We start from the raw sequence: 12,729 nt of genomic DNA on the forward strand, positions 1-12,729 counted from the left end.
TCTACTTTCTAATGAAGTTCAAAAAGGATCTGCTTCAGGTTTTCTGATTCTACAGGAAATTCTCTGTTGTGCTTGATGCACTCTGCCATCAACTTTGTTGATACCAGTTACTTGACTGGAAAAACCACTGAAGCCGCTAATGTCCTTGCAGTTCCAAAACTGAAGCCTAGGCTCTGAGACTGTTCACTTTCACAATAAAATCATGTAACTCAGTTATTAAGTGTTCATCTTTAAGCAACAGTTTCTGATTGAAAGGAACTTGATCTTGATTGCCTGATGAATGCATATGTGTACCCTTGTCTGAAACACCGTAAGGAAACAAGGCTTATACATCCATGCTGTGTGCACACTTGCCTGCCTTCATTCGTAAAGAATGTGCATCTGTTGGTCATTTTCAACTGAATTTGAGAAAAAGGTGGATTTCAAGCATAAACAGCTGCCTTCATGTTTTATGGAAGTAACAGAGAACAGAGCTTCAATCCGGAGGTTTGTCTCTCATGTTACTAGACACCAAATATCTTATTAAATAGCAGCAGGGAAAAGTTTAATTTTTATGCTAATCAACCAGAAAACAAACAAAAAAAAAACCCTGCAGGGCATCAGTCCTTGTTAGTTTGGATACTTGGAACATAGTGCAATGTTTTTTTTCCATTTTCACTGTGTGGGTTTTTTCATGTAATAATAGCATTATCTTCCAGTGGTTAGGCTGCAAATTTTATACAGCTTTAGAGAGTCCTTTTGAAAACACAAGAACCACGACAATATTTATGAAGATCTCCCTTAAAAAACACATCTTATTTCCTTTCCTTGGAAAAACATGATCCAAAATGATAATTTCAATCAGTCTGCTTGTAGCTTGCAAGAAAGGAAGACACCATAATAGCTCCTTCAATGGTTACCTTGTGAACTACTCTGTCTCTGAGACTGGGACTCCGAAGTAAATACACATCTAAAGCAGTAAATTAGACAGGGATTGAGAAAATAGGGAAATAGATCTGAAAAAGAAACCTAAAAATACAGGCTAAAGGAAACAGTACTGGATACTACAGAGGATTACAGAATCCCCTCATATAATAAGCAATTTAAAAAAAAATAGAAATTTTTTTAATCTTCTGCTAGGTAATAAACAATATTTACATTATAGCATTTTCTAGATGCCTAATGAAAGGTGGTTGTCCCATTGAGTTACCCATGGTACAAACCCAGCACGAAAAATACAGTCTGACAATTGAACGCCAGTCCCCAATATCAGAGTAATTCAAAGAGCCTTAATTAGGCTTTAAACCCAGGCTCCTTCAACACTGGTGAAGAGAATGAGACGCTTCAGCAATTCAAAAAGTTTAAGTTTATGAAGACATGCTGAATACCTACAGAATACTGAATACAGGGATGTATGTGTATTTCCATTCCTCTTCGGAGTTCAGACACTTAAATCAAGACTACAAAAGTTATATATCAGACTGCTGAAAATGCAGACCAGGAAATTATTTTCTGAAGACTAAAACCTGCTTTCAGGAAGGTCCCCTTAAATAATATTGCCATCTTTAGCATATTTGTTTAGGTGTTAGAACACAAGTTCAAGAGGTGATTTTCTAAATTTCTCTTTCCAGTACACAAAATTTCAAGTCTACAACTTTCACTTCTCAGATGCACATCCTGATAATCCAACTGCAAAGCTACCTTTGCCCAGTAGGCCACACAAGTTAAGAACATAGTTAAGGCATCAGAAGAACTTCTGACAGAAGGTAGCCTACCTCCAGTCTACTGGGAAGAGCCTTCAGTTAGGAGTCAGCTGATTTGCATTTAGCCTCTCCAAAGTATGAACCCTAATCTGTGACTTCAAGCAGAAAAGGTCATATGAACATCTCAGCTAAAGCTGCTTTCTGAGGAACTGTTTTGATAATGAGAACAAATATTTTGGTCAGAAATGCTTAGCCCTGTTGTTAGCTAAACACTGATGCTAAACACACCATCAGGCAAGCCTTTTTGTTATCAGTGTTAAAAGAGTATTAACTTATAACTAATAAAACTGAAGAATATTTAATATTATAAAAGAACAAGAGCTTATAGAGTTCTACTTGCCAGAAGCAAAATGACAAATACAATAAAACATGGCAAAATAATCACCTAATTCCTACCAAACAATGACCTCATAAAGAACAAGTTAAGGAATATCAAATGGGGACAAAAAAATTTGTTGGACAAACCAATTTGTTAATGGCACTTTATTGATTACCTCTGCAAATGTATTTTAATATTTCCATCCAATATAAATTTGTTATTACTGCCTAATGGGACATTGTACAACAGACGCAAAATTTTTCTATTGCTACTAAAGGACCATTTTTTTTCTCATTTAAGCTGAAAAATATTTCATTTCTATCTGGTGACAGGGAAAAATGAAAAATGACAATCTAAACAGAAGCAAGCCTGTTAAAACCCAGTAATGCCCTCAACAAAATTTACACCCAAAGGGCTGAACGTTGTATACTATTGACAGGCACAGTGTTGTCAATGGGCAACATACAGTTGACGTTTGTGTTATAAAGATTCCTTCGACAGATAACAGTAGACAGAAGAGTCTTGGGAAATCTCATACAATCTTAAACACGTAACTCACTGATTTCTTACGATACAAGGGAACTTATTTTACTTTTTTAAATTAAAGTGATGGATGTTATACAATTTTAGTGCACTGTCTGAATTCTTCATAGTGGATGAACAACTGGATGACCAAAAGCCTTCAGAAGCTATCAAATAAAATATTAAAACTTGATTGTTGTCCTGAATAATAATATTCTAATATATCTTAAAAATGCCTGAAGGCATACTAGAATCTCATAAAATAATCATGACTTAAACAGATTTTAAGTAGAAGGCTGAAGCACACTAAAACTTTACTTTTGTAGATTTTTAGAGACCTCTCTGTAAGTAGTTGTCTCAGTCTAAAATATTTACATATTGAAATTTGAGTATTTTGTGATGATTTTATATATGTCTGGACTGTAAATTTTTCATAGTATTGCATTGGTTAAGTTAAGCATTGCCATAATTTAGAGACAAAATGGACTCTCTGACACCACCATTACCTTTGGGTTTTATTGTTTGCTAAAAAAAACATATCTTCTAGCTCAAGCAGAAGTTATACATTTCATGCAGAAATCACTTTCTGAATTTGATGGACTATATTACACAGGAGATTAAATCAACTTCTAGTAATTGTTCCTCTGACCTTTACCTATTAATCTAAAACCCAGTGAATTAAATGAAGGACACACAAATTAGGAGGGCATGAGATGAGTTAGTAAAACACAGTATAAAAAAATATTAAAAAAATCAGCTAATAGATGTCCACTTCCTGTGAAAAATATTTTCCAATCATACCTTACAAAGCTGCAATTTAAAAGTATAATGAGCTCATTCCTTTGAGACTTTTTTAACAGTAAAAATTATTATATAGGATATTCTAATAAGGTCTGGGTGTAAGCTTTATAAGTACATTCTCTAAAAGGTTTCTTGCCATGTGGAACTGCCCTCCCCCTAAAAACCCACCTGATGAACATCACTGAAAAAGAAATCCACTGATATGAAAAAATAGCACATCTAGAGGAAAAGTAAATAACATCAGAGAAAAAGTGAGCATGAGCAGTAGATAGGAGGGAAGAAAAAGACATATTAATAGACCTGCTTCTGGAATTAAGAATGTATGTTTTCAACTTCTATGAGAAAAAGGTTTATCAAATTCTGGCTACCAATATCAATAAAAGTATGCATGCACCTTTCTCTAAATAGTTTTAGCTGAGAAGATACAAAATACAAACCACTAATGTCACATTACTACATCAGCAATAGGACAGTAAGTAAAGCCAGGGCATAACTTATTTCTTCTAAAGTTTTAAATGTAGTTCACCACTCTTTTCTAATTAAGTGTATAATGGTTAGCCTTGAAACAGAAAACTTGGATCATAGAGTGTGTCCCCTAATTTTATGCAATGAGACTTATAAGGAAAGGAAACTAAATTCAAAGCTTTTGGATTTTTTAGAACACCTCTAAAATGTTATTATAAAAAGGGGTCTGCAGTGGCCACACTGAGTGGAGCACATGGGAGTGGGAGTGTGCATGAGGGCACACACCAGCCCCATATGCACGACCTTGCACAATCCCAGCCTTGCACAGAGCCTTGCACCCTAACTCTTTAGCAGGGATGCTCCTTGTACAAGCCCTTGCACACTAACTCCCTAGCAGTAAATTCTCATTGCATGGGGCTTTCCTCACTCTTTCCCTTAAATTAAAAAAAAAAAAAAATATTCAGGAAATAATATTTCATTCCCTAAATCATGGGCTTAATAATACAGCTGTCATTAAGACAAATCTTACATGGAAATAACAGGAAAGAAATTCTATCTGAATAATTATTGAAAAAAATGAAAGACCTGCTAAACTTAGAAGGCCTAATACCTACAGATATTTTCCAGAGCACCTGGGTATGTCCAAACAACCTATGCAGAAGTAGTTCTTTCTTTCATAATATAATGAGATGCAGAGCGAGACAAAATTTTTAAAAAATGTTCATGTGATAATGGCAAAACCAATGGGTGTCTTAAGCACATTAGACAGGCAAGAAAATATTGTACCCTTTGATTTAGTTTGACATTGGTTTTGTGCAGAATACTAAGTATTGCCAACTAGACAAAATCCTCAGTAATATGCTTATGACCAATGAAATAGGCATCAAAACCTAACTTTAAAGACATATTCTTCCACCAAATGGTGATTACACAGGAATTTTACAGTATGTCATGCTTGTTTCGAGGCATTCTAGAGTTTTCATTGCACAGACATTTCTATGGTGTATTTTATGTTTCAACATTGTCATACATCGTGCAGAACCGTTGTACTTACTGCAGTACACATTTGTTTAAAAAGTATTTCATCATACAAAAAATTACCAAATAAAACTAGTCTGGATCCTAATCAGGCTAATGATATTAGCTCTTGATTAAGGTATGACATACTTCTATTATCAAACTGAAAACAAATCAATATTCATTCTTGCTATCAAGATCTTGACATCACCCTTTACACAAACATGGGTGAAGAGTAATTTTTAAAAATGAAAAATCTTGCTTTCCAACACAAGCATGCAAACTGCTAAATATACATTAAAAGATACATTCACAAATGTGTGAAAAGCTATATTATATGTTTACCATCACATTACAATTAAGGCAGGCTTTATTATCACATCAGAATCCTATGTTTTTTCAGGTAAGAGGCCCAACAGAAATTCCATTGGAAGTCTAATTCTAGAACTACATAGCTCTCAGGAGAAATTCCTTTCTTTATATGCATCTCCTCAACTTACATCCATCAGAGACCAAAATTTGCAACTATAATAAGCATTTTATTTGTAATGTACCCACAGAATCAGAGTATAACTAACACAAGACTTCCATAAGGCAGCCTCCAGCACATTGTGACTTCATACAAAACTTTATAACTTCATCTTATCTGACATGTATTTTATCTAAGAAACAAAGTTATCAGAGAGCAGTAAATTTTCCAGAAAAATTATTTAACTATGCTATGAAAATGAAAAGCTATACCAAACTGCTTATATGAATGTCAAGTATATAAAAGAATTAACTACTGCTAGGAAGAACCACTCAGTCTATCACAGCAGTTTTTCTACGACATTATCTAGAAATTTTATCAATGCACCAACAGTATTGTTCACTACGTTCTTTTTTGGCTTTGCAATAATTGTTATTTAAAATGGTTAGGAAAACTTCATGAAAAAAGCAAAATCTCTCTGACCCCTTCAAAGCCTTACCAGATAATTTCAGTTAAACACAGACTAAGTGTATATATTAAACTGGAAATATCAGTTAAGAAAAGAAGGAAAACTTCTATTTCCTTGGTATGGACTTCAGCACTCTCTGCCTGCAGTAAGGCAACAATTGTCTTTAGCACATTGGTACATAAGGTTGGGGAGCACAGCCATAGGAAAAATCATCAGCCAGGTCCCCACTTTGAGGAATCACATTCAGTTCCTTTTCTGTTTCTGCGCTCCTTTTTCTAGTGCAAATGCCACCGTGCTACATCTCATCTCTTTCATCCACTGAAAGCTTCCAATGTCGTTTAAGTTACAGCAGTGACAAGAAGAGACTGGGAGACAAGGGACAGCATCCCAAGGTTGACAGCTACAGACACGGCCAGCTGCTTCAATTCCTTCAAGCATTCATTGCATATTTGGCAGCAGCACTCACTGCATACTTGCAGCAGACCATATAACAAGAATTAGCTGCAGCTAATCCCAGCTAATAAGCATGTGTTGCTGCTACCCAAGCCCCGATGCAGGCTTACTCAATTGTATTCATAAAGTCAACCTTACATTTATGATGTAGTTCACTAATATAACCAGAACTATACGGTGTTATATAGTTTTTCTGATGGTCAGAAGGGAGTTGCAGTGTTTATTACCCCCTTACACCTTCAGAAAAGCAGCAAATCTATTAAAGCAAAAACCCTCAAATGCCTTTTTCTTTGCCCAAATGGAGAGTAAATTAGTCATCGCTAATTTTCTGACCTTAGTTGTAGCAAAGTCATAGAGTGACCACAAACCACCATATTATGGAAGTAGTAGTAGAATCATGGGAAAACTCAGGTTGGAAATGACCTGAGGAAGACTCCAATTCAACCTCCTTCTCCAGGCAAGATTATCTCAGAACAAGTTGCTCAGACCTTTTTCCATTTGGGTCTTGAAAACCTCCAAGAAGACTCCACAACATCAGGGAAACTTGATGCAGTGCTTAACTATCTTCATTGTGAAAAAGCTTTTCACCATCCTAAACACCATGTTTCAACACACATCTCCTGTCTTCCCATCACTAGAGAGAACAGACTGGCTTTATCCTCCTGACAGCTTTCTCACAGCTATTGGGTCACTAGGTCTGTTAGGACCTAATACCATGAAGTATCCTGGCAGCTTTCTCTTCTCCATGCTGAAATACAGTTCCCCTCAGCCTCTCCTCTTGGAACATGTGCTCCAGATCCTGCCTTGATGGCTCTTCACTGAACTCACTCCAGGTATCCTGCAGCATTCTCAGTCAACTAATATGAAGAATACTAAGATGAAGGCTGCAGCCCACGTAGAGGATAGCTGCATGTGGAAAATGCTGACTTTAGTAATTCCCTCCTCAGCAAGTTGACAGCTCAAAATCTTGTTCAGAGATAATTGTTATCAACTACTGTCTAATAATTTGTTCAGAATTCCTATATTTGTAGTAAAAAAATCTCAAAACCAAAAAAGGCCCTCTTCATTCAGAGAAGCATCAGATGAAGATACCCATATATTCAGAGCACTGCAGGATTTTAACCTGTATGAAATCTGTAAACAGTTAGCAAAGTTTAAAATAGTTTCATTCCAATGCAAGAATTGAAATAATTAGACAACTATTTTATTATATAGAATATTTTATTTTATTGTATAGAATATTTTATTTATTAGTTCATAAAAAACCGATTAGGAGTCTTGAAACAGCATGGTCATAGTGTTTTAAAATCAATTTACATTTACCTTCCCTAATTATGAAACTTAAAACCTTCCAAGGTCTTTTTCTGCATAAAATATCATGAATCAAATTAACTGATTTAAGACAAGAATTGTCAATCAGAAACCTGAAACAGAATCTAGCCAATAATCTACTTATTATCCATTTTAAGTCATATGACTGAATTATAAGAGAAGATTTACTGAAGATTCAAATATGTAACATTTTCATAGATAAAACAGCATGATTTCTTCATACTTAGGATATTAAGCAGATCATATCATCCTAGCACTGCAGCTATGAGCAATACCAACCTCTTACCACATTTGCAAAAATAAATAAAGGCTGATTTTAAAGTATTTAAAAAAACAAGAGTAGTATGATTAAGCCATGTAAGTTATAGCTGGAAAACATAATATGAAATAGAAGCTTTTTGAAGGCATTATGGCCTTAAGCATTAGTAGTTTTGCTGTATATTCCACTTTTTCATTATACTCTCAAAGCTGCCATTACAGTAAACACAAGCATGGAATTGCAAAAGAACATAACTTTATGAAGGGAAATAAAAACCTCCTTGCATTGAAGCTTTTTGTGTTTGAGCCTAATGCAAATCAAGTGCCTCATCAATCCAGTTGCATGACTGCACTGGCACAAGGAGGAGGTGCAAATATGAAGCAGAAGCAGGCAGGGCTGTAGCAGCAACAACTTTTGTGAGCTTACACTGTTATCAAATCGTATGTCAAGGCTGCAATGCAATGGAAAAAAAAAAGGTGCTGAGCTGCTTTTAATCCAGGTTTAACCAGGGCCCCACTCTAATTCACTGCAAGGCCATGCAAAACCTCATACTGCACAAAGAATAAATGCCCAGGGACAAAGACCACGCCTTTCAATTGTGGTACAATTTTATGCTGCTTTAAATGCTTGTGCAATTACTCTGCTAGAACTCAATTTCATAATTGGTTTTAAATGAATTAAGACCACGATGTTGCCAAGGTACATTCCCACCCACACAACTTGGATTGACATCTTCCTGCTTCCCTTCTCCTTGCATATTTTAACTTCAGAGCTGTTAGAACTGAGCCAACCTTCTCTGTATTTGAAGGACAAACACCAGTGGAAAAGGGGAGATGGAAGAATGCAGTCAGGAGAGAGAGAGAAGGGCAAAACAGATGAGGTTCGTGGAAGCAGAAGCTTTGCTTGCCTAAATCCCAAAGGCTGCAGTTCAATGCTGTTAGCTTCAACAGGAGGGAGTATTTTTCAGCAGGATCAGTTCCCTGATCGGCCAACATTGTACAAATGTGGACACAATAAGGGGCAGCAGTACTAAACAGACTGAAAGAGGAAGAAGATAGAACTGCTTTCCAGAGCAGTGACAGTTTAAATTGTCTCACTGTTCACTGAAGTATACTTGTAGATTGTACGCAATTACTATTGTTAAACTGGAGCAGTTCCTCCAAATGGAGGTGCTAACTTCTTGATAAACATTGATCAAAACATTCCTTTAACTTGACATCTATTTATGCCAAAACACACTGCCTTTTCCAATAAATTAGCTATTATAATTGAAAGATACTTCTTTCTTGTAAACAATTCTTTCCTATAGCCTCAAAATCAGATTAGAAACTTTTACTGCTACAAGGTAAATAAAGCAGTTTCAGTTACACCTGTGGATGACTATAAATAGAATGTCAAATTAAAAAGTTTCGGAACGTAAATAAATCACATTTTCTCTATGGTTAAAATTAAACTCTTGCTATGAGTTATTATCAAATGGTAAAGTGTAAAAAAGCCCTTCACAACGCACATCACTGATCATGGCTTGAAAGCGTTTAAACAACAAAGACTAAGAACTCATCTTAATACATACAGACCATAGACTCCTAAAGGAGGAACAGAAGAATGAAAATCCAGAAGTGCAATCCAAATAACCATTTTTCTGCTTATGAGCAGTTATACTTCTTTCAGGAGATGAAAGCTGGGCTCTGGCACATAGCTAAGACTCTCATAGGTTGAACAGCTGCTTTGGTTTTAGAAATACAGTAATTCTTAGCATTACAGAAATACAGTAATTCTTAGCATTACTTCCTTTCTAAGGCCATCTAGTAGACAATTTCACTCTATCCCTGTGGCCTATTCCTAGTGGCAGTTTCTGACTGATTTAATGGAATACAGATGAATGTAATAGTAATATTTTTTATATAAAATCTGCTGGTTTTTACTCTAAGATGTGTAGAAAATCCAAACTCAGTACTCTGGCCAGAGGAGTTCAAATTCACATGCTACAGAAGGATACTTCAACTTACATGGTAAAAGTGTCATTAACAGGACCTGTAGAGGAAAGATAAACTCCATCTTTTCTGCTGAAGTTCTGCTCTTTTGCAGGAAGGAATTCAAGGTTCAGGTAAAACAGAAAACAAAGAAAAAAAAAAGAAAGGAAAAAAGAAAGAACAATCTTTCATAGCTTTATGGGCTATGGGCTCAGAACTCAGGAGGGATGACTTAAGTTCCAATTCCACTCCATATCATCAGGTCCATTCTAGCAAGCAATGATGGACATAAAATTCCAAAGAACAAAGTTTTCAAAACTCCTGCATGAATTACATACGCACTAAAATATATTACCCAGTGAGTTTCCTACCTTGCCACTTTCTAGCCCTATGAATCCTAACTCTCTGCTGCATGGTAACAGCACTTCGAAAAGACATGCAGATTTTTCCCTCTGTGTAGATTTTTCCACCTCAGTAATCTTATAAATTCTTGGTTAAGAATCTGTTAAAAAGTGGCAGATAGACTGGAATTCCCTTTCTACAGTTTTCTTTGAGTAATAGAATGAATCCCATCCTTGAAAAAGTGCTTTTATCACTAGTATGTTACAGAAAATAGGGACACTAACACTTTATTCTCTTATGTACAGTTGCAAAAAATAGGAAAAATATCATCTGGAGAGGATCAGAAGGGAAGAGAAATATCTCCCTGCTGCCCACATTCACGTTCAAACATTTTCCTACTTGCCAGTCTATATATTAATTTTTAATTTTATTCCTAATTCTACATGCAGTACCTGTGAGCTATCAGTACATAACTTGGCATTCTTGATTCTACTTGGAGGACAGAACAATTAAAATGTAAATGTCACAATACCTAGCTTGTTAGTAGAAGACCTTTACTGAATCTTGTTACTGTAGAGGACTTTTATTGAATCTTGCTCTTAACCTCAACCACTATATAAATTTACAGTTTTGGAATAACTTAAACACTTTCTTCAGGAATATTTTTTGTGAATATTTATTAAGTACTGTATTTCAATAAGCAAATTTTAGATTTAGTGAGAGCTGAGACAAGTCTTCAGTATTGGAAGTACTCAATTTCTGCACTTACTACTGGCTGTAAAAGCAGGAACTTTCATGAAAAACAGCTTAATAAAACACTGCAAAAGCAACATCAAAGAATTCTGGAACCTTTACTAGAACATTTACATTCATATATGTATAATGGTGTTAAGACTCCACACTAAGAGTTTAAGACTAACTGCACGCTTGCACCAAAGCTATTAATTAGTACCTTGTTGTTTGACCTGGAGATGCCAAACACGTTTGCTGACAACCCTATGCCTTGTCATGCTGCTAACAAAAAGAATCACCATGTCCTAACTATATTTTCCTGCTGTGCTTTCAACCTTCCAGTCAACTCCTAAGCCTTCCATGAGAACTTTATCAATGATGTCAACCTCTGACATGTGAGCACTTAATAAATCTGAAGCTTCATTTAACCAGTTGTTGGAAAAGAGAAGAGGGACACAGACTTTTGCACAGACAGAGTGGCAGTGAGAGAGATATTCCTTACTCTACACTGATTTTTTCTGCACATTGACTGGAAACGATTCCGGTGGCTGCCTATCCTCACTTGGAGCTTTTGCAAAACATAGGGGTCCTGGGAGATTTGTAGTGTCAGGGCTAACAGTTTCACTGCTGCCTACCCAGTTATGAGTAGAGCCTGTGCAGCAGGTCAGAACACTTCAAACTTGACCTCTGAAAAGGCCAAGGGGGCAGGTGGGGGGGCAGGTGGGCGAGGCAGAGATGGCCCAGAGAGGTCAGGGAATCTCTGAAGTTGGCAGGTTTCACAGCTTAGTGAGGAAAACCCATGACTGACCTGATCTAGTGCTAGTGACAGGCCCACTTCAAATGGGAAGTTGGGTTAGATGATCTACAGAAGTCCTTGCCAAAGAAAGTAACTTCTGTGATTCAACAAGTATCTCCAAAGGCAGCCACTTTACCCGTGAATTAACCTTCTGCTCATGTTTAGGAAGTTAGAAATGCAGCTATAAAAGTTAATACTCTATAAATATTTAAAAGGAAACCCTCATTCTGATTAAACTCATAGCTAGTTATGTTCACAAGTCACAGATCCTTTTAAAAAATTAAATATATATTTCTCCAACTCCATTGAAACTGCTGATTCTTCTAGACAAAATTAAGTGTCTTTTACATATCAAGGTGAAAACAAATATGTGTAAATATCCATTACTTGAATTTTATTCAGAGAAGAGGGAACATCTTTTAAAAATTTATCCTTAAAGTTGCTGAAGTATTATAGTCTATTCCATTAATGTCTAGAATAAAACACAAACCAAACAATCTTTAAAACAAAAGAGTTTTGTTGTTGTGTTTGCCTTGTGTTTTTCCAACTAAGGTGAAACATATTTTAGTCTAACTAATGGGAGAAAGTTCTTTAAATACACAATTTTTACTTAAAATTTGTTTAAAGATGGACTTGTTTGGGTTTCTAAGAGAATGCTCTTACAGATAACAAGACCAGAGAGACTGCTCCAAGAAGACCACTTCAGCAAAAGGGAAATGTATTTCTTAATTTCTGTTGGAATAGTGTATTGATTCCAAAAAACCCCTTGAGAACTCAAGACTTTGCTAACACCTTGAACAGTGTCCAAATAAAGAAAAATACAATTCAAGAGTTTAAGCACAGATGTATGTGCATATTACTTCATCTGCTTACATGCTGAACATCTGCATTCTGTATTAGTTGAAGTTTTTTTTATTCCTAAATTCTGACAAAGGTAGACAAATAAAACAATATAAACCAATTTTATACTAATATTTTAACTCGCAAACCTCTAAATTTGTTAGAAATTGTGACTGTTAACTTTAAATAAAGCACACT

The 12,729-nt window shown here is 35.7% G+C and overlaps 1 protein-coding gene across 2 annotated transcripts in view; it reads left to right on the forward strand.

Moving 5' to 3' along the window:
- Nucleotides 1–12,729, forward strand: part of PRKN (parkin RBR E3 ubiquitin protein ligase) — a 782,243-nt gene that overhangs the window by 38,505 nt on the left and 731,009 nt on the right. The window lies entirely within an intron of this gene.

Source organism: Pseudopipra pipra, chromosome 3 (genome assembly GCF_036250125.1).
Source record: "Pseudopipra pipra isolate bDixPip1 chromosome 3, bDixPip1.hap1, whole genome shotgun sequence".
Taxonomy (NCBI): Eukaryota; Metazoa; Chordata; class Aves; order Passeriformes; family Pipridae; genus Pseudopipra; species Pseudopipra pipra.